This window comes from Tachyglossus aculeatus, chromosome 4 (assembly GCF_015852505.1).
Source record: "Tachyglossus aculeatus isolate mTacAcu1 chromosome 4, mTacAcu1.pri, whole genome shotgun sequence".
NCBI lineage: Eukaryota > Metazoa > Chordata > Mammalia > Monotremata > Tachyglossidae > Tachyglossus > Tachyglossus aculeatus.
The window spans coordinates 36,786,453-36,807,038 of NC_052069.1; the positions used below are offsets into that span (position 1 = coordinate 36,786,453).

General features: G+C 45.9%; 1 protein-coding gene and 1 non-coding gene across 6 annotated transcripts in view; one reads left to right on the top strand and one right to left on the bottom strand.

The window, feature by feature from the left end:
• PRKACB (protein kinase cAMP-activated catalytic subunit beta) overlaps positions 1–20,586 on the top strand; it is a 221,431-nt gene that overhangs the window by 144,278 nt on the left and 56,567 nt on the right. The gene's annotated exons all lie outside the window — the stretch shown is intronic.
• Positions 3,712–3,849, bottom strand: LOC119927503. The gene has a single exon (XR_005450499.1). It is a non-coding gene; the product is annotated as a small nucleolar RNA SNORA7 (small nucleolar RNA).

Here is a 20,586-nt window from a genome sequence, read left to right on the forward strand (position 1 = left end):
ACAACCTCATCACCTTGTATCCTCCCAGCGCTTAGAACAGTGCTTTGCACATAGTAAGCGCTTAATAAATGCCATCATTATTATTATTATTATTATTATGATGTTCGGAGGGAGGGCATTCCGGGCCCCGGGGAGGATGTGGGCCGGGGGTCGACGGCGGGACGGGCGAGAACGAGGCCCGGTGAGGAGATTAGCGGCAGAGGAGCGGAGGGTGCGGGCTGGGCTGGAGAAGGGGAGAAGGGAGGTGAGGTACGAAGGGGCGAGGTGATGGACAGCCTTGAAGCCGAGGGTGAGGAGTTTATGCCTGACCTATATGCTAGATTTTGTTTGTTTTGGTTTGGGGTTTTTTGTTTCGATTTTCTAATGGTATTCGTTAAGCGGTTACTCTTTGCCAGGCACCGCACTAAGGGCTGGGGTAGATACAAGGTAATCAGGTTGGACACAGCCCACATTCCCCATGGGGCTCACAGTCTTAATCCCCATTTTAGAGATCAGGTAACTGAGGCACAGAGTAGTGAAGCGACTTGCCCTAGGTCACACAGCAGACGAGGCAGAGCCAGAATTAGAACCCAGGTCATGTCTGATTCCCAGGCCAGGGCTCCATCCACTAGGCCATGCTGCTGTGGGTTGAAATTGCCTAATTTCAATCAAAGGAAAGAAAAAAAAAATGGGGTGGGGTTTACTGTAGTATTCGATCGGAACATATGTTTTGAGTAAGTCACTGAGTAAGCAGTAAATTTCCCTGAGTTAGTTTTATTTTGGTTTGATTGTAACATAGGATACGCTTCGACTGTATCTGCTTTAAGACAACAACCACGTAGCTTCAGAGTTCCTTCCTTTGTCCTCAGCGAGTTGAGAAAATCTCATTTAGACAAGATCAGCAGTGATCTTTATCACAAGTTCTCATTTTCTTACTTTCAATTCCTTCCAGCTGAGTTTTTAAATAGCATTCCTGCTTCCCTACCATAGGGTAAGAGCCCCGCCTGCCTTAAAAGCTACTGGCCCTGAAATAGCATCTGCAGAAAATGAAAGATGAAAAAAAACTGTACTACGATGCAGATTGTCCACATTCACCGTTACTTGTGGCCGCTAAGTGTTGGTAAAGCCCATCCCTGTAGGCACCAACTAACTACATCATCATCATCAATCGTATTTACTGAGCGCTTACTGTGTGCAGAGCACTGTACTAAGCGCTTGGGAAGTACAAATTGGCAACATATAGAGACAGTCCCTACCCAACAGTGGGCTCACAGTCTAAAAGGGGGAGACAGAGAACAAAACCAAACATACTAACAAAAAATAAATAGAATAGATATGTACAAGTAAAATAAATAAATAGAGTAATAAATATGTACATACATATATACAGGTGCTGTGGGGAAGGGAAGGAGGTAAGATGGGGGGGATGGAGAGGGGGATGAGGGGGAGAGGAAGGAAGGGGCTCAGTCTGGCTACATTGCTGACTTCCTCCGCCTTTATTAGAAGTAAAGGAAGACAAGTCTTCAGAGTTGTGTTAGAGAATTACTTAATTTCTTTCCTGTTCTTTGGAATTGAAGTGGCAGATCTAGTGTTGAGCTGCCTGTATAATTTTTCAAGGACACAAGAGAACAGGGAAAGCTTTTGAGTTGGTCTGTTCCTCCCCAAATAAGTGTCTTTTAGTTTTCAGTCAAATGTAGAGTCACCCTTCCTCCCCAAATAAGCGTCGTTTAGTTTTCAGTCAAATGGAGAGTCACCTTTCCTATCTTTCCTGCCTTCTCCTTGGCTATAAAATCTTGGCAGAGCACCATCATCAGTCATCATCATCAATCGTATTTATTGAGCGCTTACTGTGTGCAGAGCACTGTACTAAGCGCTTGGGAAGTACAAGTTGGCAACACATAGAGACAGTCCCTACCCAACAGTGGGCTCACAGTCTAAAAACCAGAACCAGCGTGGCCTTGTGGAAAGAGCACAGGTCTGGAAGTTGAGGAGTCTGGGTTCTAATGCCGGCTCTGCCATACGTCTGTGGTGTCACCTTTGGCAAGTTACTTCACTTCCCTGGGCCTCAGTTTTCTTATCTGTAAAATGGGGGTGACGCCCTTGGATATCTCCACCTCTGTAATAACTTTCTGAACAGGTATCCTCTGGAAAAATCTTGCTTCTACTAAGATAATAGTAATAATCAATCAATCAATCAATCGTATTTATTTATCTATTTATTTATGTATTTATTTCCCCCTTTTAGACTGTGAGCCCACTGTTGGGTAGGGACTGTCTCTATATGTTGCCAATTTGTACTTCCCAAGCGCTTAGTACAGTGCTCTGCACATAGTAAGCGCTCAATAAATACGATTGATGATGATGATTTATTGAGCGCTTACTGTGTGCAGAGCACTGTACTAAGCGCTTGGGAAGTCCAAGTTGGCAACATATAGAGACAGTCCCTACCCAACAGTGGGCTCACAGTCTGTAAGGGGGAGACAGAGAACAAAACCAAACATACTAACAAAATAAAATAAATAGAATAGATATATACAGGTAAAATAAATAGATAGATAGATAGAGTAATAAATAATAATACTTGTGGTATTTGTTAGGCGCTTGCTATGTGCCAGGCACTGTACTCAGCACTGGGGTGGATACAAGCCAACCAGGTTGGACACAGTCCCTGTCCCACATGGGTCTAACGGTCTCAATCCCCATTTTACAGATGAGGTAACTGAGACACAGGGAAGTGAAGTGACTTGACCAAGGTCACACAGCAGACACGTGGCGGAGCCGGGATTAGAACCCACGACCTCCCGACTCCCAGAACTGTGCTCTGTCCGCTGAGCCATGCTGCTTCAACCAACCAGACCAAGCTAGTAAAACTTTAAAAAATGGAGTTGATGCAAAAAGCTATAGGCAACTGAAAAGTGGAGCGGGAATATAAGACAGTGAGCAAGTTTTTAAAGCATTCACCGCTGCAGAACTGAGTTGAAAAAAATCAGGTTACATGTTCCTTTTCTGGATTAGATGGTCACCACCTATTCAGTTACTGTGAGGCAAGAATATCTCCATTTCATGGCAATCAGTCAGTCAGTGGTATTTATTAAACGCTTTCTGTGTGCAGAGCACAGTAATCAATCAATCAATCGTATTTATTGAGCGCTTACTATGTGCAGAGCACTGTACTAAGCGCTTGGGAAGTACAAATTGGCAACACATAGAGACAGTCCCTACCCAACAGTGGGCTCACAGTCTAAAAGGGGGAGACTGAGCACTGAGTACTGAGCACTAAGTACTGAGCACTTAGGAGAGCACAGTAAAATGACATGATCCTTGACCTCAGGGAATTGACAGTCTCATGAGGGAGATTTTAAATTACAGATAGGGAACTCTTGTTTTATGCCATCGAGCCCCTTTTAGACTGTGAGCCCGCTGTTGGGTAGGGACTGTCTCTATATGTTGCCAACTTGTACTTCCCAAGCGCTTAGTACAGTGCTCTGCACACAGTAAGTGCTCAATAAATACGATTGATGATGATGATTTCCAACCCAGAGCGACACCATGGACACAGCTCTCCCAGAACTCCCCGCCCTCCGTCTGCAATCGTTCTGCTAGTCTATTCCGTAGAGTTTCCGTGGTAAAAATACTGAAATGGTTTACCATTGCATCGTTCAGCGCAGTGAACATAAGTCTCCGCTCTCGACTGTGTCCCCTGCCGCCGCTGCCCAGCACGGGGGAGTTTTGACTTGTAGCCGAGTGCCTTCCACTCGCTAGCCACCGGCCAAGCTGGGAATGAAACGGACAGGCCTCTGCTTGACTCTTCCTCCCGTAGCCGAGACCGGTAGAGTCCTGGAAACTCTCCAGGTGTGACCCTAAAAGGGGGGATAGGGAACCGGCAGAATATAAATTTAGACCTAAAGGTGTTGTGGGGTCAGGGTGAGTATCAGTGGGGGTGTAGACCTAAGCGCTTAGGTGACTGAGAGTGAGTCAGGCTGTCGTATGGTTTTCGGAGGGCTCCGAAGATGGAGATGAAGCCGTCTGTTGGATAAGGAAGGGGGAGGGAATCCCATCATCATCATCATCAATCGTATTTATTGAGCGCTTACTGTGTGCAGAGCACTGTACTAAGCGCTTGGGAAGTACAAATTGGCAACACATAGAGACAGTCCCTACCCAACAGTGGGCTCACAGTCTAAAAGGGGAGACAGAGAACAAAACCAAACATACTAACAAAATAAAATAAATAGAATAGATATGTACAAGCAAAATAAATAAATAGAGTAATAAATATGTACAAACATGTACATATATACAGGTGCTGTGGGGAAGGGAAGGAGGTAAGATGGGGGGGATGGAGAGGGGGGCGAGGCGGAGAGGAAGGAAGGGGCTCAGGCTGGGAAGGTCTCCTGGAGGAGGTGAGCTCTCAGTAGGGCCTTGAAGGGAGGAAGAGAGCTAGCTTGGCGGATGGGCAGAGGGAGGGCATTCCAGGCCCGGGGGATGACGTGGGCCGGGGATCGATGGCGGGACAGGCGAGAGCGAGGTACGGGGAGGAGATTAGCGGTGGAGGAGCGGAGGGTGCAGGCTGGGCTGGAGAAGGACAGAAGGGAGGTGAGGAAGGAGGGGGCGAGGGGATGGACAGCCTTGAAGCCCAGGGTGAGGAGTTTCTGCCTGATGCGCAGATTGATCGGTAGCCATTGGAGGTTTTTGAGGAGGGGAGTAATATGTCCAGAGCGTTTCTGGACAAAGACAGTCCGGGCAGCGGCGTGAAGTATGGATTGAAGTGGGGAGAGACACGAGGATGGGAGGTCAGAGAGGAGGCTGATGCAGTAGTCCAGACGGGATAGAATGAGAGCTTGAACGAGCAGGGTAGCGGTGTGGATGGAGGGGAAAGGACGGATCTTGGCAATGTTGCGGAGCTGAGACCGGCAGGTTTTGGTGACGGCTTAGATGTGAGGGGTGAACGAGAGAGCGGAGTCGAGGATGACACCAAGGTTGCGGGCTTGTGAGACGGGAAGGATGGTAGTGCCATCAACAGAGATGGGAAAGTCAGGGAGAGGGCAGGGTTTGGGAGGGAAGACAAGGAGTTCAGTCTTGGACATGTTGAGCTTTAGGTGGCGGGCGGACATCCAGATGGAGATGTCCTGAAGGCAGGAGGAGATGCGAGCCTGGAGAGAGGGGGAGAGAGCAGGGGCAGAGATGTAGATCTGGGTGTCATCAGCGTAGAGGTGATAGTTGAAGCCGTGGGAGCGAACGAGGTCACCAAGGGAGCACGTGTAGATTGAGAACAGAAGGGGACCAAGCACTGAACCTTGGGGAACCCCCACAGTAAGAGGATGGGAGGGGGAGGAGGAGCCTGCAAAAGAGACTGAGAAAGAACGACAGGAGAGATAAGAGGAGAACCAGGAGAGGACGGAGTCTGTGAAGCCAAGGTTGGATAGTGTATTGAGGAGAAGAGCACTGTACTAAGAGCTTGGACAGTATAATACAGCAATTGCACTGCATATAGCAGCTGTGAAAGTTATTAAAGTATCTAGTATTGCCAACTTGTACGTCCCAAGCGCTTAGTTTTCATAAGCCTATAAGGCATTTAAGGGGTGTGATGGATTTCAGTGCTAAGCCACTCGCTTTTTTATATTCATTCATTCAGTCGGATTTATTGAGCGCTTACTGTGTGCAGAGCAATGTACTAAGAGCTTGGAGAGTATAATATAGCAATTGCACTGCATATAGCAACTGTGAAAGTTATTAAAGCATCTAGTATTGACAACTTGTACTTCCCAAGCACTGTTTTCATAGCCTATAAGGCATTTAAGGGGTGCGATGGATTTCAGTGCTAAGCCACTCGCTTTTTCGTATTCGTTCATTCAGTCGGATTTATTGAGCGCTTACTGTGTGCAGAGCACTGTACTGAGCTTGGAGAGTATAATACAGCAATTGCACTGTATATAACAACTGTGAAAGTTATTAAATCAATCAATCGTATTTATTGAGCACTTACTGTGTCCAGAGCACTGTACTAAGTGCTTGGGAAGTACAAGTTGGCAACATATAGGGACGGCCTATCCAATAGTGGGCTCACAGTCTAGAAGGGTGAGACAGAGAACAGAACAAAACATTAACAAAAGAAAATAAATAGAATAGATATGTACAAGTAAAATAAATAAATAAATACAGTAATAAATAAATAAAATAATAAATATTAAAGCATCTAGTCTTGCCAACTTGTACTTCCCAAGCGCTTAGTTTTCATAGCCTATAAGGCATTTAAGGGGTGCGATGGATTTCAGTGCTAAGCCACTCGCTCTTTCGCATTCATTCATTGTCGGATTTATTGAGCACTTACTGTGTGCAGAGAACTGTACTAAGAGCTTGGAGAGTATAATACAGCAATTGCACTGTATATAGCAACTGTGAAAGTTATTAAAGCATCTAGTATTGCCAACTTGTACTTCCCAAGCGCTTAGTTTTCATAGCCTATAAGGCATTTAAGGGGTGCGATGGATTTCAGTGCTAAGCCACTTGCTCTTTCGCATTTATTCATTCAACCGGATTTATTGAGAGCTTACTGTGTGCAGAGCACTGTACTAGGAGCTTGGAGAGTATAATACAGCGATTGCACTGCATATAGCAACTGTGAAAGTTATTAAAGCATCTAGTATTGCCAACTTGTACTTTCCAAGCGCTTAGTTTTCATAGCCTATAAGGCATTTAAGGGGTGCGATGGATTTCAGTGCTAAGCCACTCGCTTTTTCGTATTTATTCATTCAATTGGATTTATTGAGCGCTTACTATGTGCAGAGCACTGCAGTAAGAGCTTGGAGAGTATAATACAGCAATTGCACTGTATATAGCAACTGTGAAAGTTATTAAAGCATCTAGTCTTGCCAACTTGTACTTCCCAAGCGCTTAGTTTTCATAGCCTATAAGGCATTTAAGGGGTGCGATGGATTTCAGTGCTAAGCCACTTGCTCTTTCGCATTTATTCATTCAACCGGATTTATTGAGAGCTTACTGTGTGCAGAGCACTGTACTAGGAGCTTGGAGAGTATAATACAGCGATTGCACTGCATATAGCAACTGTGAAAGTTATTAAAGCATCTAGTATTGCCAACTTGTACTTCCCAAGCGTTTAGTTTTCATAGCCTATAAGGCATTTAAGGGGTGCGATGGATTTCAGTGCTAAGCCACTTGCTCTTTCGCATTTATTCATTCAACCGGATTTATTGAGCGCTTACTGTGTGCAGAGCACTGTACTAGGAGCTTGGAGAGTATAATACAGCGATTGCACTGCATATAGCAACTGTGAAAGTTATTAAAGCATCTAGTATTGCCAACTTGTACTTTCCAAGCGCTTAGTTTTCATAGCCTATAAGGCATTTAAGGGGTGCGATGGATTTCAGTGCTAAGCCACTCGCTTTTTCGTATTTATTCATTCAATTGGATTTATTGAGCGCTTACTATGTGCAGAGCACTGCAGTAAGAGCTTGGAGAGTATAATACAGCAATTGCACTGTATATAGCAACTGTGAAAGTTATTAAAGCATCTAGTCTTGCCAACTTGTACTTCCCAAGCGCTTAGTTTTCATAGCCTATAAGGCATTTAAGGGGTGCGATGGATTTCAGTGCTAAGCCACTTGCTCTTTCGCATTTATTCATTCAACCGGATTTATTGAGAGCTTACTGTGTGCAGAGCACTGTACTAGGAGCTTGGAGAGTATAATACAGCGATTGCACTGCATATAGCAACTGTGAAAGTTATTAAAGCATCTAGTATTGCCAACTTGTACTTTCCAAGCGCTTAGTTTTCATAGCCTATAAGGCATTTAAGGGGTGCGATGGATTTCAGTGCTAAGCCACTGGCTTTTTCGTATTCATTCATTGTCGGATTTATTGAGCGCTTACTCTGTGCAGAGCACTTTACTAAGAGCTTGGAGAGTATAATACAGCAATTGCACTGCATATAGCAACTGTGAAAGTTATTAAAGCATCTAGTATTGCCAACTGGTACTTCCCAAGCGCTTAGTACAGTGCTCTGCGCACAGTAAGCGCTCAATAAATACGATTGAAGGAATGAATAATATAAATGATTGTCTTGAATTATCTGACTGAAACTGCAGGCACAGCCTTTGAGCTCGGCTTACCTGTGGTTAGCCGCTGGGCTGGTATCTAAAGCAGGCTGGGTGACACGGAAAAGCGAAAGGAGGCTGGGAAGAGGCCGGCTTCGGGCGGCGAGCGAGAAGAACCAGCTCTTAGGGCGCACTGTCGGGGTGGGGATGAACCCTTCGGATGCACCAGATTCCCTCCGCCTCCCAATTCAGAAGTAGCACTCAGGTGGGCAGGATCCTGAGGGAGATGCAGGGGCTTTATGGTGTTTAAGCGCTTACTACATTCCAGGCACCGGTCTAAGCGCTGGGGTAGATACAAGCTAATCAGGCGGGGCACAGTCCCTGTCCCCCGTGGGACTCACGGTCTTCATCCCCCTTGTACAGATGAGGGAACTGAGGCACAGAAAAGCGAAGTGACCTGCTCAAGGTCACACAGCAGGCAGCGGAATTAGAAGCCAAGTCAATCAATCAATCAATCATATTTATTGAGCGCTTACTGTTTGCAGAGCACTGTACTAAGTGCTTGGGAAGTACAAGTCGGCAACATATAGAGGCAGTCCCTACCCAACTGGAGCAAAGTGTATAAGAATAATGATGGCATTTATTAAGCGCTTCCTATGTGCAAATTCATTCATTCATTCAATCGTTTTTATTGAGCGCTTACTGTGTGCAGAGCACTGTACTAAGCGCTCGGGAACTACAAGTTGGCAACATATAGAGACGGTCCCTACCCAACAGTGGGAGCACTGTTCTAAGCGCCGGGGAGGATACAAGGTGATTAGGTTGTCCCATGGGGGGCTCACAGTCTTAATCCCCATTTTTCAGATGAGGTAACTGAGGCACAGAGAAGTTAAGTGACTTGCCAAAGTCACACAGCTGACAGTCGGCGGAGCCGGGATTTGAACCCCTGACCTCTGACTCCAAAGCCCGGGCTCTTTCCACTGAGCCACGCTGCTTCCCCGTAAGGTCAGAAAGTGTCGGTGGAGATTTAATAATAATAATGATGGCATTTGTTAAGCACTTACTATGTGCAAAGCACTGTTCTAAGCGCTGGGGAGGTTACAAGGTGATGAGGTTGTCCCACGGGGGGCTCACAGTCTTAATCCCCATTTTACAGATGAGGTCACTGAGGCCCAGAGAAGCGAAGTGACTTGCCCAAAGTCACCACAGCTGATAGTAGGCGGAGCTGGGATTTGAACCCATGACCTCTGGCGCCAAAGCCCGGGCCCTTGTCCACGCTGCTTCTCAAAGTGGGGCGAAGAACGGGGATCCCCTTGGAGAGATGGTCAAGGTTCAGGGCCCAGGCGGACTACCGTGTGGCTCCCATTAGGTCAGCTGGGCTTGCCCAGCGGCTTAATCCGTATAAAGAGACAGTGTGGTCATATGGATGGAGCATGGGCGGGGGGAGCAGAAGGGACTGGGTTCTAATGCCATCTCCTTTACTTCTCAGCTGTGTGACCCTGGCCAAGTCACTTGACTTCTCTGTACCTCAGTTCCTTCAATCAATCAATCAATCAATTGTATTTATTGAGCGCTTACTATGTGCAGAGCACTGTGCTAAGCGCTTGGGAAGTACAAATTGGCAACACATAGAGACAGTCCGTACCCAACAGTGGGCTCACAGTCTAAAAGGCTTCATCCTTCCTTCATCTGTCAAATGGCGATGAAGACTATGCACCCCATCTGGGACAGGGACTGTGTCCAACCCGATTACCCGGTATCTACCCCAGCGCGTAGACTAGAGCTTGACACAGACCAAGCGCTTAACAGATCAATCAATCAATCGTATTTATTGAGCGCTTACTGTGTGCAGAGCACTGTACTAAGCACTTGGGAAGTCCAAGTCGGCAACATATAGAGACGGTCCCTACCCAACAGTGGGCTCGCAGTCTAAAAGGGGGAGACGGAGAACAAAACCAAACATACTAACAAAATAAAATGAATAGAATAGATATGTACAAGCAAAATAAATAAATAGAGTAATAAATACGTACAATATGTACAAGATATCCTCCTCATCATCTTAATGACACCATGGGGACTGGAAGGGAGAGGTGAATTTTTCTCCCTGCCCTTGAAGGCAACCAGACACCTTAAGCGAAGCCTGAGGCTGAGCCCAGTGAAGGTCAAGAAGCTCTTGGATTGGGGATGAACTAACAGTTTGGCCCTGAACTGCGATAAGATAGCGGGAGATTTTTAAACACCACTGTCCACTATTACCCGGGATAACCTGCAGTCAAATACTTGTAGTTTCTGTAAAATAGTACTTGATTTCTCTATTAATCCCATGAAGTCCCGAAACAGCAGTGGATGAGCATTCACTCTCTGTGTTCTGTGAGGTGCACGATAAGAATAATGGCTTATTTTGCAACTGTTTTTAGCTATTCATTCATTCATTCAGTGGTATTTAGTGAGCGCTTACTGCGTGCAGAGCACTGTCCTAAGCGCTTGGGAAGTACAAGTTGGCAACATATAGAGATGGTCCCCACCCAACAGCGGGCTCGCAGTCTGGAAGGGGGAGACGGACAACAAAACAAAACATATTAACAAAATTCATTCATTCATTCAGTGGTATTTATTGAGCACTTACTGCATGCAGAGCACTGTCCTGAGCGCTTGGGAAGTACAAGTTGGCAACATATAGAGACGGTCCCCACCCAACAGCAGGCTCACAGTCTAGAAGGGAGAGACGGACAACAAAACAGAACATATTAACAAAATTCATTCATTCATTCAGTCGTATTTATTGAGCGCTTACTGCATGCAGAGCACTGTCCTAAGCACTTGGGAAGTACAAGTTGGCAACATATAGAGACGGTCCCCACCCAACAGCGGGCTCGCAGTCTAGAAGGGGGAGACGGACAACAAAACAAAACATATTAACAAAATAAAATAAATAGAATAAATATGTACAAATAAATGGAGTAATAAATGCGTACAAACACATATACATATATACGCATATACATTACAAATATACACATATGTGTTGTGGGAATGGGAGGGAGGATGAATGAAGGAGCGAGTCAGAGCGGCACAGCGGTTGATGGCAGGGTAACCCCCATCCCAGAGAAGCTGAGGGGAAAGGAGGAACCTTATCCTGTGTGGGCTGTCCCATTCTACATATTTATTACTCTATTGATTTATTTATTTTACTTGTACATATCTGTTCTATTTATTTTATTTTGTTAGTATGTTTGGTTTTGTTCTCTGTCTCCCCCTTCTAGACTGTGAGCCCACTGTTGGGTAGGGACCGTCTCTATATGTTACCAACTTGTACTTCCCAAGTGCTTAGTACAGTGCTCTGCACACAGTAAGTGCTCAATAAATACGATTGGTTGATTGATTGATTGATTGATTGTCTCCCCCTTCTAGTCTGTGAGCCCACTATTGAGTAGGGACTGTCTCTATATGTTGCCAACTTGTACTTCCCAAGCGCTTAGTACAGTGCTCTGCACACAGTAAGCGCTCAATAAATGCGATTGATTGATTGATTGATATATACAGGTGCTGTGGGGAGGGGAAGGAGGTAAGGCGGGGGGTGTGGGGAGGGGGAAGTTATCAGTTATTATGTACAGATTAAGCTGTTCTAAGGCCATAGACGCCGTTCCACGTAGTCATATATTTGCAGATGTCTAGCTGGCGGAGGATTTGTTGTATAGCCTTTCCCAGGTTTGTTGGGGAGCACGTGAGAAATGTTTATTGATACCCTCGGGAAATTGGGTGTCCCAGCCAGCCAGGAGACTATATTCCTATGTTTGAAAAGGCACGTTGCAGCCCAGCAGTATTGACTGCAATATTTCCCCTTAACGATTGTCTTTGTCCCCCTTTTAGACTGTGAGCCCACTGTTGGGTAGGGACTGTCCCTATATGTTGCCAATTTGTACTTCCCAAGCGCTTAGTACAGTGCTCTGCACACAGTAAGCGCTCAGTAAATACGATTGATGATGATCTTTGTCGTCAAGTAGGGTTATGTCCGAGGAAACGTCCGTGTATTTGTGTTCCATTTTGTAGCTGAGCAGTCATGAGGTTCCACTTGTCTGGAGAAACCCTCAAATTTGATATTGTCTTCCTTAATCAATCAATCAACCCATCGTCTTTATTGAGCGCTTGCTGTGTGCAGAGCACTGTACTGAGCGCTTGGGAAGTCCAAGTTGGCAACATATACAGTCCCTACCCAACAGTGGGCTCACAGTCTACTGTGAAGCGAAGAAGAAGAAGCGAAGCGAAGAGCTGGAGGGGTGGCATGGTATTCATAATGCTAATTATCGACCACCTACTAAGTGTAATAATAATAATAATAATGATAGCATTTATTAAGTGCTTACTATGTGCAAAGCCCTGTTCTAAGCGCTGGGGAGGTTACAAGGTGATCAGGTTGTCCCACGGGGGGCTCACAGCCTTCATCCCCATTTTACAGATGAGGTAACTGAGGCCCAGAGAAGTGAAGTGACTTGCCCAGTCACCCAGCTGACAAGTGGTGGAGCCGGGATTTGAACCCATGACCTCTGACTCCCAAGCCCGGACTCTTTCCACTGAGCCACACTGCTTCTCCAGGGTAGTGCACCAAAATTAAACATTTGAGAGACTCCCCCTCTAGACTGTAAGCTTGTCACGTGCAGGAAAATTGTCATATTGTACCCTTGCGAGCGTTTAGGACGGTGCTCCGCACATAGAAGCAGCGTGGCTCAGTGGAAAGAGCCTGGGTTTCGGAGTCAGTTGTCATGGGTTCAAATCCCAGCCCCGCCACTTGTCAGCTGTGTGACTTTGGGCAAGTCACTTAACTTCTCTGTGCCTCAGTTCCCTCATCTGTAAAATGACGATTGACTGTGAGCCCCCCGTGGGCCAACCTGATCACCTTGTAACCTCCCCAGCGCTTAGAACAGTGCTTTGCACATAGTAGGCGCTTAATAAATGCTATTATTATTATTATTACTGTTATTATTATTATTATTAAAGTGCTCCGTAATTGATTGATACGGCAGAAGCAGAAGCCACGTTTCCTTTCTCCCGGAATTTTACACTCTAACTGCGGAAACGGACGGAGAATATCAGAGAACCGCCTTGAACGTGGACGTAAATTTAGAAGTAGAAGAAATCTCGATAAAAATCAGTTTATAAGAGGACGGGACGAGAAGCGGTGTGGCTTTGTGGAAAGCGCACGAACCTGGAAATCAGGAAACTTGTAGCAGCCCGGCATAGTGGTCAGAGCAGGGCCTAGAGTCAGAAGGTCATGGGTTCTAATCCTGGCTCCACTTGTCTGCTGTGTGGCCTTGGGCAAGTCAGTTCACTTCTGTGCCTCAGTTAAAATAATGATAATAATAATGGCATTTGTTAAGCGCTTAATGTGTGCAAAGCGCACACATTAGTATTTGTGCTAGTATTTGTGATAGTATTACAGTATTACAGTAGTATTACAGTATTAGATCACTATTTGTGATAGTATTTGTTAAGCGTTTACTATGTGCCAGGCACTGTAATAATAATAATAATAATAATGATGGCATTTATTAAGCGCTTACTATGTGCAAACCACTGTTCTAAGCGCTGCGGGGGGATACAAGGTAATTAGGTTGTCCCACATGGGGCTCACAGTCTTAATCCCCATTTTACAGATGAGGTAACTGAGGCCCAGAGAAGTGAAGTGACTTGCCCAAAGTCACTCGCAGCTGACAAGTGAGCCCGTTGTTGGGTAGGGACCGGCTCCACATGTTGCCGACTTGTACTTCCCAACCGCTTAGTATCCATCCATCTGGATGTCCGCCCGCCACCTAAAGCTCAACATGTCGAAGACTGAGCTCCTTGTCTTCCCTCCCAAACCTTGTCCTCTCCCTGACTTTCCCATCTCTGTTGACGGCACTACCATCCTTCCCGTCTCACAAGCCCGCAACCTTGGTGTCATCCTCGACTCCGCTCTCTCATTCACCCCTCACATCCAAGCCGTCACCAAAACCTGCCGGTCTCAGCTCCGCAACATTGCCAAGATCCGCCCTTTCCTCTCCATCCAAACCGCTACCCTGCTAATTCAAGCTCTCATCCTATCCCGTCTGGACTACTGCACTAGCCTTCTCTCTGATCTCCCATCCTCGTGTCTCTCTCCACTTCAATCCATACTTCATGCTGCTGCCCGGATTATCTTTGTCCAGTAACGCTCTGGACATATCACTCCCCTCCTCAAAAACCTCCAATGGCTACCGATCAATCTGCGCATCAGGCAGAAACTCCTCACCCTGGGCTTCAAGGCTCTCCATCACCTCGCCCCCTCCTACCTCACCTCCCTTCTCTCCTTCTACTGCCCAGCCCGCACCCTCCGCTCCTCCACCACTAATCTCCTCACTGTACCTCGCTCTCGCCTGTCCCGCCATCGACCCCCCGGCCCACGTCATCCCCCGGGCCTGGAATGCCCTCCCTCTGCCCATCCGCCAAGCTAGCTCTCTTCCTCCCTTCAAGGCCCTGCTGAGAGCTCACCTCCTCCAGGAGGCCTTCCCAGATTGAGCCCCTTCTTTCCTCTCCCCCCTCGTCCCCCTCTCCATCCCCCCGCCTTACCGCCTTCCCCTCCCCACAGCACCTGTATATATGTATATATGGTTGTACATATTTATTACTCTGTTTATTTATTTATTTATTTATTTTACTTGTACATTTCTATCCTACTTATTTTATTTTGTTGGTATGTTTGGTTCTGTTCTCTGTCTCCCCCTTTTAGACTGTGAGCCCACTATCGGGTAGGGACTGTCTCTATGTGATGCCAATTTGTACTTCCCAAGCGCTTAGTACAGTGCTCTGCACATAGTAAGCGCTCAATAAATACGATTGATTGATTGATTGATTGATTGATTAGTACCAGTGCTCTGCACACAGTAAGCGCTCAATAAATACGATTGAATGAATGAATGAAAGCGGCGGAGCTGGGATTCGAACCCATGACCTCTGCCTCCCAAGCCCGGGCTCTTTCCACTGAGCCTCGCTGCTTCTCTAATGTAATGGAGATGAAGACTGTAAGCCCTACGAAGGACAGGGACTGTGCCCAACCCCATTTGCTTGCATCTACCCAGTGCTTAATAGAGAAGCAGTGTGGCTCAGTGGAAAAGAGCCCAGGCTTTGGAGTCAGAGGTCATGGGTTCAAATCCCGGCTCCGCCAATTGTCAGCTGGGTGACTTTGGGCAAGTCACTTCACTTCTCTGGGCCTCAGTTCCCTCATCTGGAAAATGAGGATTAGGGCTGTGAGCCCCCCGTGGGACAACCTGATCACCTTGTGACCTTCCCAGCGCTTAGAACAGTGGTTTGCAAATAGTAAGCGCTTAATAAATGCCATCATTATTATTATTATTATTACAGTGCCTGGCACATAGTAAACGCTTAACAAATACTATCATTATTATTATTCTTATTTATCCTAGCTCAGTCATTTGCCTCCTGTGCTTCCTTGGGCACGACACTTAATTTCTTTGTGCCTCATTCTCCTAATGTAAAATGTCCCCCTTTAGACTCTGAGGCCCTTGTGGGATGGGGATTGTTCTATTTTATCAACTCTATTTTATGGAGAAGCAGTGTGGCTCAGTGGAAAGAGCCCGGGCTTTGGAGTCAGAGGTCATGGGTTCAAGTCCTGGCTCCAACAACTGTCAGCTGTGTGACTTTGGGCAAGTCGCTTCACTTCTCTGGGCCTCAGTTCCCTCATCTGGGGATGAAAATGGGGATGAAAACTGTGAGCCCCCCGTGGGACAACCTGATCACCTTGTAACCTCCCCAGTGCTTAGAACGGTGCTTTGCACATCGTAAGCACATAACAAATACCATTATATATATATATATATATATATATATATATAAATAACTCTGTCTTTTACGCTGGGCTTATATATATATATATATAAGCCCAGTGTAAAATACACTGTTTAACATGTAGTAAGCTCTTAAGATATACCGCCCTGCCTATTTTATTATTATTGTGTTTTTCACAAAGGACTAAGATTAACAAAAAGATTGATGTTGTATTATTGAAACCAGTCTCAGTGGATTATTTTTTTAAACTATTATGGCCAAGGGTCCTGTTAAATGGCTTTAAAGAGGAGGTTTTAGTGGTGATTTGTGGGTTTTGTTGTGTTGTGAAAAATTTCCTGAAAGAACTGCTATTTAGAACATTGTTTGCTGACTGCATTGTTCCAGGTTGTGCATTACTGAGACAAGCAGTTCCCTTGGATATTTAATAGGTTATTTAGCTTTTTCTTGAATAAATAATAATTTTCGCAAGCCAGTGTGTATTTTAGGCATGATTGAAAGTCTAGTTGGTATTTGACTTTATTGTGTTGAACTCTTCATTTTTATAGTTGTTTTCTCTATTAATCACATGAAGTCCCAAAATAGCATTAGATGAGCATTGTAAAATCCTTGAGGGGAGTGTGTATATATATATATATACACATATACATAGGGGTGTGTGTGTGTGTGTGTGTGTGTGTGTGTGTGTGTGTGTGTGTGTGTGTGTGTGTGTGTGTGTATGTATATGTATATATATATGTTTATGTATATAAATAACTTTCTGTGGATCTTGCCCAAGAACCTAGTATAGTGCTCTGAACACAATAGACATTCAGTAAACAATTGCAAAGATAATGATGCGCAGCATGCCAAATTTTCAGAGTGAAAAATAATGCAACAATATTTATTTAACTAGCTTTGAAGACTTTAGCTTGATTTACGATGACCAGTTTATTCTATGTATCTGTGGTCTCCTGATTAACTATTTTCAAAGTTTACTTTAGATAAAAAAACCTTGGCTCAAATTTTGAGTCTCTCTTACCTCTCTATTCCTTTAATTTAAAACAAAGCTCTCAAGTTCAACTGGTAAAAATGGAAATTTTGTCCTTAGTTGATTTATGGTAGATGCAGAAATATTGTCTTTTATCCACCAATATAAGGTACTCTTTTTTATGAATAAAACCTTCATTGGTAATGAGTTTTCTTGGAGCGGTTTGCATTAACATTCACATAATAATGGCATTTATTAAACACTATGTGCAAAGCACTGTTCAGGTTACAAGGTGATCAGGTTGTCCCACGGAGGGCTCACAGTCTTCATCCCCATTTTGCAGATGAGGGAACTGAGGCCCAGAGAAGTTAAGTGACTTGCCCAAAGTCACACAGCTGATTCACATAGCTCACATAATAACATTTGTAGAATTTGCCAGGAGCTGTACTAAGCACTGGGGCGGATATAAGCAGATTAGGTTGGACACAATCCCTGAAGCACAGAGAAGTGAAGTAACGTTTCCAAGGTCACACAGTAGACCAGTGGCAGAGCCAGGATTAGAACAAAGATCCTTTTGACTCCCACTCGGAGTCATAAAGTCCACGTGGTCAGTGTTAAATATGTTATATTCAGAAGCACCGTGGTTTAGCGGAAAGAACGGGGGCTTGGGAGTCAGAGGTCACGGGTTCTAATTCCGCCTCCGCCGCTTATCAGCTGTGCGGCTTTGGGCAAGTCACTTAACTTCTCTGTGCCTCAGTTCCCTCATCTGGAAAATGGGGATTAAAACTGTGGGCCCCGTGTGGGACAACCTGATGACCGTGTATTGTATCTCCCCCAGCTCTTAGAACAGTGCTTGGCATATAGTAAGCGCTTACAAATACCAAAATTATTATTTATTATTATTATTATATTATAATGCCTACTCAGTCAAGTCTGTTGCCTTCCAAAGAAGTATTCCGTCAGATTTGGCCAAACCCTTATGGTTCAGTGGTGCGTCATTAGAACGTGTCTCAGTTCCCTCATCTGGAAAATGGGGATTAAGACTGTGAGCCCCACGTGGGGTGGCCTGATCAATCAATCAATTGTATTTATTGAGCGCTTACTGTGTGCGGAGTGCTGTGCTGGGCGCTTGGGAGGTGCAAGTTGGCAACATATAGAGACAGTCCCTACCCAACAGTGGGCTCACAGTCTAGAAGGGGGAGACGGAGAACAAAACCAAACATATTAACAAAATAAAATAAATAGAATAGATATGTACAAGTAAAATAAATAGAGTAATAAATCGGTACAATCATGTATGCATATATCCAGGTGCTGTGGGGAAGGGAAGGAGGTAAGATGGGGGGTATGGAGGGGGGACGATCACCTTGTACCCTCCCCAGAGCTTAGAATCAGTCAATTAGAATCAGTCAATCAATCAATCATATTTATTGAGCGCTTACTATGTGCAGAGCACTGTACTAAACGCTTGGGAAGTACAGATTGGCAACATATAGAGACAGTCCCTACCCAACAGTGGGCTCACATCTAGAACAGTGCTTTGCACCTAGTAAGCGCTTAATAAATGCCATTCTTATCATTATTACCGATCCCCATTTTGCAGATGAGGTGGCTGAGGCCCAGAGAAGTGAAGTGAGTTGGCCAAAGTCACACAGCCGACAATTGTACTTGGTGCCGCCTGCCTGCTGTTGAGATCCACACCTTCCTTGGTGGCGGGGAACTGATGCTTCATTTCCTTCAGAGGTCCCTGTCCCCTGCCACCCGTCCCTGGCTTCCCTTTTCCCCTCCGGTTTGCTGCTTTGAGGGGCTCCGGAGCCCACCCGCTGCTGTGGGCTACTAGTCACACCTCCGCGGCCATCGCCTGCGTGACAATGGAGTGTCTCTCTGGTCCTCTTCCAGTGAGCTTTGAGGGAGGCCCAGTTGAGTTGATCTCTTTCCCCTGGGAATTCCCAGCCTCCGGGTAGGTGGGAGCCGGTCTTGGCTGAGGGGACGGGAAGCGGGGAAGAATATTGCGGTCAATCAATCGTATTTCCTGAGGGCTTACTGTGTGCAGAGCATCACCACCATCAATCGTATTTATTGAGCGCTTACTGTGTGCAGAGCACTGTACGAAGGGCTTGGGAAGTACAATCAATCAATCGTATTTATTGAGCGCTTATTGTATGCAGAACACCGTACTAAGCGCTTGGGAAGTACAAGTCGGCAACATCTAGAGACAGTCCCTACCCAACAACGGGCTCACAGTAGAAGGGGGAGACAGAGACAACAAAACAAAACATGTAAAAAATCTTTTCAAGAAGCCAGTCTCCCCCCACTCTGAATGTACGGGCTGGCAGGAGAAGCGGTGTGGCTTAGCGGACAGAGCCCGGGCTTGGGAATCGGAGGACTGGGTTCTAATCCCAGCTCTGCCACTTGTCTGCTGTGTGACCTTGGGCAGGTCACTTAAGTTCTCTCTGCCTCAGTGGGCTCACAGTCTAAAAGGACTACAGTCGAAGAGCACTGTACTGAGCGCTTGGGAGAGGACGGCACACCAGCGTAACGGACATTCTAATAATGATGGGATTTGTTCAGCGCTTACTATGTGCAAAGCACTGTTCTAGGCGCTGGGGAGGGTGCAGGGTGATCAGATTGTCCCACGTGGGGCTCACAGTCTTCATCCCCATTTTGCAGATGAGGGAACTGAGGCCCAGAGAAGTGAAGTGACTGGCCCAAAGTCACCCAGCTGACAAGTGGCGGAGCTGGGATTTGAACCCGTGACCTCTGAGTCCCAGGCCCGGGCTCTTTCCATTGAGCCACGCTGCTTCTCCCAACGGACATTCTAGACTGTGAGCCCACTGTTGGGTAGGGACCGTCTCTATATGTTGCCAACTTGTACTTCCCAAGCGCTTAGTACAGTGCTCTGCATACAGTAAGCGCTCAATAAATGCGATTGATTGATTGATTATATCGTACTCTTCCAGACGCGGAGTACAATGCTTTGCACACAAGTAAGCGCTCTGCATGACTGTGAATATTTGCACCAATTTGAAGGAAGTCATTTTGTTTAAACAGTCTGCCTATCCCCTAGTGTCACCTGGTCAGCCTTTCTGTTGTTCCCGTGGAAAGAACGCTGCTTCGGGAATTGGGAGAACCGCATGCCCTCCCCACTGGTTCTGCCTGTAGCTGACTAATAATAATAATAATAATAATAATAATAATGGCATTTGTTAAGCTCTTACTATGTGCAAAGCACTGTTCTATGCGCTGGGGGGATACAAGGTGATCAGGTTGTCCCGCGTGGGGCTCACAGTCATCATCCCCATTTTCCAGATGCGGTAACTGAGGCTCTGAGAAGGTAAGTGACTTGCCCAAGGTCACACAGCGGACATGTGGCGGAGCCGGGATTCGAACCCACGACCTCCGACTCCAAAGCCCGGGCTCTTTCCACTGAGCCACGCTGCTAATGGGGGTGAAGCTGGAATTTACACCTTGCAGAGTGCGTCACGCTTCCCAACCCATCCAGTTGTTGTCTTCTACACCCCCTCATGACTGATAGGGTTGATAGTGTGACTGGCACGGCCCAAGCAGTGTGGCCTAAGGGATAGAGCACAGTCCTAAGAGTCAGAAGGGCCTGGGTTCTAATTCTGGCACCGCCACTTAATAAAAATAATAATAATAATAATAATAGCATTTATTAAGCGCTTACTGTGTGCCAAGCACTGTTCTAAGCACTGGGGGGATACAAGGTGATCAATTTGTCCCACGTGGGGCTCACAATCTTAATCC